A 6,000-nucleotide genomic window follows, 5' to 3' on the forward strand; every position below is an offset into this window, starting at 1 on the left:
GCAAAATAAACAATCATTTGAAATGCAAAAGGTTTCGCATTTACGCCACTTTAAACAATTGGCATTGTAAATGGCAATGCCTTTCATTTATGTTTCCAAAACCGTAACATAAATAAAAGGCATTGTCATTTACAATGCCAATAGCTCAAACTTGCGTACATGTGAGACCTGTTGCATTGCAAATGCTTGTTTCTTTTGTCCAGACCTCGCATCAGCCGTCTAACAATTTAGAGCTCAGTCAGGATCGCTGCTTATAAATTTCAGTCCACTAGGGACCGTTGTTTTAAGTAGGAGTGCAGGATTCAGGAGGATTTGGTTTCAAAAGCGGGAGCTTATGCAGGGCACTTCTAAACATCCATCTTGTCATGCCACACCTGAGTCTTTTCATTTTGATTAGTACATTTGTGGTATTGTAGATTGGCGAGTGGACAAATTCAAGAAAGGAGTGGATAAATAGATGCAGCAGTGCAATTTGAGCGACAAGATGAATAGATGAAAAATGGTTGGGTGTGTGGACGGAAGGATGAGTGGATGCATGGACTGAAGCCAGTCATATTGGCTTTGCCAATGCTGTGTTTCACTTTGATACAGCATCTTATTAGCTGCCAAGTTACATTAAGATAAATTGCGATATGCTTTTAGGTGGTTCCTGCATAAGAAAATCAGTGGAGATATATATTTTTTCAGAAATCATTCAAGACTTAAAATACTGTTCAAGGCTACATGAAACAGGAACAATTGAGAGCCGCTCTTTCTCGAAGCTAGAGAGCTATAGAGACAATCCTTATCAAGGCAGACTGACGTTTCTTTTAGAATGTGTGGATGGAAAACATAAGAGGAGAAGGATGATGACGTTGCGTGCCTGGTCTTTCTTGTCAAATAATATGCTTCTGTTTCTAGATTAATATTTACTTCAGCTGTCTGGCGTGTATGCTTTCCATCCAGTAATGGATTAACGATTTCAAGTCTGCTACATCAAGAGCCCTTTGGTGCCCGGCCAGAGCGGGAAACTTTGGAGCGCCAGATCAGAGTCTCGGCTTCGGCACTGCAGCCAGTGATTCTGGGCACATGACTTAATGCCATGACTGAAAATGAATATGCCCTTGTGTAATGTGACCGGTAAACGGGTAAATCGCTTCAACGCCTTACGGGCGAGTTGGCGCTACATACAACTGACACACACAACAAGGAGCAGAGCAGGGTGTGAAAGATTTATTCAAGGGCAGGGGCAGGAGACCCCTCGGTTGTAATGAAAAACAATAAGAGTTTTCACCTCTGGGGGGTCACTTCCAGCACCTCCCCCGCACTCAGGTGAAAGCAGCCCTTGCTGCCCTCTGCCTGTGAACCCATGTATCAGCCATCCCCGCCCCCACAGACCAGTGCTGTGTGCCCCGCCTGTGATGCCTCCCATTGCATTCCGGACCCTCTAGTTTTGCGTGAAGACAGAGGTGAGACGTGTCCATTAGCAGCACCTGTTCTTTCTTGCCAAACAATATGCTTCTGTTTCTAGATTAATACTTAGGTCAGATGTCCGGCGTGTATGCTTTCCGTCCAGTAATGGATTCAAGATCTCACGTCTGCTGCATCAAAAGCCCATTTGGTGCCCAGGAGTGCTGTGAGAGTGAAGCGCCGCTGTGTGACAGGCTTCATAAATCCTCATGTCTCCAATGAGCTCAAAAACAAAAGTGGGGGCAAGGGGAGGGTGCATGGAACATGCGCCCTTCACTGCAACAATAGAAACTTGAGTAAGAGATATGGCTCAATTAACAGAGCTGCTGACTTGGTCTTTTTTTTTCATCCCTGGCCACCATCAGCCAAAAAGGCACAACAAGCATTTGCAATAAACTTAAACAAATGATGCAGTGAATCGAAGGGCACTGGTGACGAGCTCCGTACTCCTTATGTATAGAAGAGAGTATGTGAAAGAAAGTTCCCGTCAAACACACATAATAAAGGAAAAGCCAACAAATCAGTAGTTAGGCGTTGCTGCTTCCGGACTAAACGGAAGTCAGTATCCAATTAATAGCCAGTAAAAAGCCAACTAACAGGAGCTATGCCAACGTTAAACAAATTAAATGTGGCAGGAGAAATTACCCAGCAGTAGGCGGAGTTTCACCTAATATACAGATTACTTGATGTCTCGGAGAGACAGCACATGCGCTGCCTAAGCGAGACCTAAAAAAATGGTACCCGAGTCCCCAAGCTGTTCCAACATTCCTGTCTGTTAAACCATAATGTTTGGTTTGCCATCATAAATACTGGGGGTGCAGGAATCATGCAAAGGGTCCCAAACTGATTATCAGGGGTCACAGCAACCCCTAAACGACGTCCATGCAGAAATCGTGCACTTGTACACACTTACTTGGTTTCCTTTCTTCTCCATGGTGAAATATATATCTCCCATGAAAAAAACCTTCCCCTACACATACCAAATAAAAACCTGTTTCTGTGAATTCAATGAGTGATTCTGTGCTCATAAAAAGACTATTTTAGTACTACCTTTGATATTTCATTAATATATTTAATTTTCTATCTGCCTATGAGTACCTGGTGTGCACCTTCTCGGGACTAAAGAGCTACTAGTGACACCATCTGTGATTAGAGTAAGGCTGAGCACAATATGGCAACCCAGTAAACCCCCAGGATATCGGGTCTGAAAATGTAAAACAACGAAACTCCTGAAGGAGAGAAATTCAAGTTTAGTATCTACTCTTTGGACACTCGGTGAAGAATATTTCTTATAGGCAGTATGTAATGAATAGCAAAACAACAATAAATGCAGGCACGGCCCATGACGGGCGTGCCACTGGGCGGTGACGAGGGCGGGGGAGAGGCAGGGTGGGTGGTTGTAAAATGCGGGAAACGACGATTTCAGGTAAGTACAGGAAAAATAAATAAAACGAATTTCGTTGCGCGTGCTGCATCGCTAAATGTGATGCAGCGCGCGCAACAAAATTCGTTTTTGTCTCTAGATGCCAATCTACAAAAAGCCCCACCGAGATATTAAACTATGAGCAACAGTTTGAAAGCATGGCATCCAGCAGCCCCCTGAGTAAAAGGATATCCCCAAATCAGAAAACTCATTGACCCATCTGATAATTTGGCCCTTTATCATCATGTGCCCAGCTTTACTCTGCAGTTTGCCACACACCATATAATTTGTTTTAGATATATTGACTTTTAAGTCAAGGTCACCCCTGTATTTGACAATGGCGCCAATGAGACTACGTAAACCATTGGTGCTCGTGAAAGCATTCATAAAGCGGAGCTGGCACATACTTCGCTTTTACTTCCAAAAGATCCTTCCCTTGTGAAACCAAAAAAGGATAATGCCCGTTAATATATAGGAGAAATAAAATTGGGGCTACAACACATTCCTGATGATGACCCCTAAAAATATTAAAAGATTCTGTACACTGCTCCTCCATACCATAATATACCTAACTGATGCACTCACCCCCCTCATGTAAGGCATGTAAAAATGTAACTAATGGTTGGGGCAAACATTATTTAAAATACCCCAGAGCTTATAAAAATGTACCTTATCATAGGCACTGCTAAGATACTTTAAAGCTAGGTACAAGGAACCCTTTTTAGCAATTGTATATTTTCCTATCAAGAGATGTAGATTTAGACACCGCTCTTGTGTTCCTAGCCCTTCATAAAAGCCATATTGCAAAAAGCTGAGGACATTGCTCTCTTGAGCTCAACACTCAATTCTATGTAGAATAATATGCCCTACTATCTTGACCAAAGAATCGAACAAACAAATCGGCCTATAGCATTGGGTATCCTTCCTGTTTCTTATCTTTCTTAAAAACAGGCACTATGCAAGCTCTTTCCACAGGGAAAGGTATTTTCCGGTGAACAGCAGCAATAAGAACATTAATGATAATGGGTGCCGACAAGGGAATATTCTCTTTATAGTGGTCCAGCGGTACCCCATCAGGGCCCGGATCCTTATTGAACGGACTATCCTTAATAGCCGCTAACACTTGTTTGAGCAGAAATCCAATATTTGAAGGAAAATAATGAGTAGCAACCATCTTAACCTTCCCCAGGCTATCTCCGTAAGAATACATTTGCCTAAAGTGATCTTACCAGCATTGTGGGGTAATATTAGATCATAGCCCCTCTGTGGTTATAGCACTAAAGTTCCCTTTATTTACAATATCACCAAATCTCCTAGAGTCCTTCACTTTGCATGCCTGCCAAAATTTCCCAAATTTTTTCCTTGATCTCTGATTTCCTATTCCTTATAGATGCTTTATATTCCAACCTAGGAGCTGCCACCATTACCTTATTTTTTATGTTACAACTCAGTGCAATGTGTAACCTTTTAATTGTGGCTCAACAAGAGCTGTCAACCTGTGGCAACCCTTAATCAGAGCCCTAACAGATTTTGTCTTTTTTCCCAATTGCTAGGAAAGGTTCATATGGGGGGGACATTTCTGCCAATAGACAGTCTAAAATCAGCCCATGGGTAGATTTCAGGAAGGTAGACAGCACAGAATGGATATGGGCTCTTCTCCAGCTAACCCTAAGCCCATTATCCTTTAACATCCAAGTCTGACGGTCCTAAGAATTTATGAGAGTGCCCGCAACTTCAGGAACTTCAATTACTACTAGACCTCCTATGCAAATGATATCCTTATTTTTTCTGAGAACCTGATAATACTATTCCCAAATTTCTTTCTCTAATCCAATCCTTTGCAGAATGTTTGTGTTAATCTTTATAAAGGGATAAGATGGAGTCTATGCCCTTCAATGTCCTCTGTCATTCCTCCTGTATTGGTCAATCAGGCCTTCATTGGCAGCATAAAATGTTAAAATATCTTAGCATATGCTTCTTTAGGGACCTAAGAGAGTCCATAGCCATTAATGAGCAGAAAATCTTAGATCAAATCAAAGACCAGTTATCTTCCTGGTCCCCTAAATTTATATCATGGTGTAGGAGATTTGAAAGATAAAAAATGATGATTATGCCCCTTGTGAACTTCTTGGCCATGATGCTCGCTGCAGAGCTATCTCCAAATTTCAACTCTACTGTAAATAAATTAGCACCACATTTTTTGGGGTCAAATAAAAAGCCTAGAATGAATCTTGAAACACTTAGACTACTGCATTCAATGAGAGGATGTGACCTGCCAAATTGGTTTTATTATCAAACAGCTTTTCTTGTAGCACGTGGAGTGGGTTGGCTTGATACCTCAACATCCATAGTGGTCCTTTGTCTCTTGATAGAGCACCGCCACATGTCTCCAAACTCTTTGCTTGTGGCTTTAACAATGAGCTCTCTGGCATCACCTCATTCTTCTCATATCTTTCTCGATACTATTTGAGCTCTCAAACTAGTGGAAAAATCTTTGTTCTCTAATTTATCTAATCTTTGGCTCTTTCCTTATGGAACACTTCAAAAACATCTTCCTCGATTTCATCCAATATAGACCCAGTTTTGGCCGTGAAGGATATCAGCCTGGTATCTGATTCGACGGAGGAGGATCGCCCTTGACTAGGACACTTTACATCGCATGCGTTTACAACGCATGCGATTACAACGTGGTCATTACAACGACCGAATTGTTACATCGCAGTACATTACAACGCAAGTCGCTACATCGACTTGCTGTAGGGGGCAAACTTAATTTAGGAATAGTATAATTTACTATTCCAACTCCAGTGTGCGCAACATTAGGTAAGGTGTTGGAATAGTAAATTATACTATTCCTCATGTTAGCACACCCCCTACAGCAAGTCGATGTAACTTCTTGCATTGTAATGTACTGCGATGTAACAATGAGGTTGTTGTAACAACCGCGTTGTAATCGCATGCGTTGTGACACATGCAATCTAATAGTGGTTTCTCATCGCCCTGTATACTTTACCCTCCTATAGGCTAAATATTCCCTATTCAATATGGACTTCTATAGTTTTTTAATGATCAAGGTAAACCTTACTAAACTTGGTACGTTGCCTCCCTCAAACCTTCTTTTTTTATTC

The sequence above is a fragment of the Lissotriton helveticus genome, chromosome 4_1, assembly GCF_964261635.1.
Source record: "Lissotriton helveticus chromosome 4_1, aLisHel1.1, whole genome shotgun sequence".
Lineage (NCBI taxonomy): Eukaryota > Metazoa > Chordata > Amphibia > Caudata > Salamandridae > Lissotriton > Lissotriton helveticus.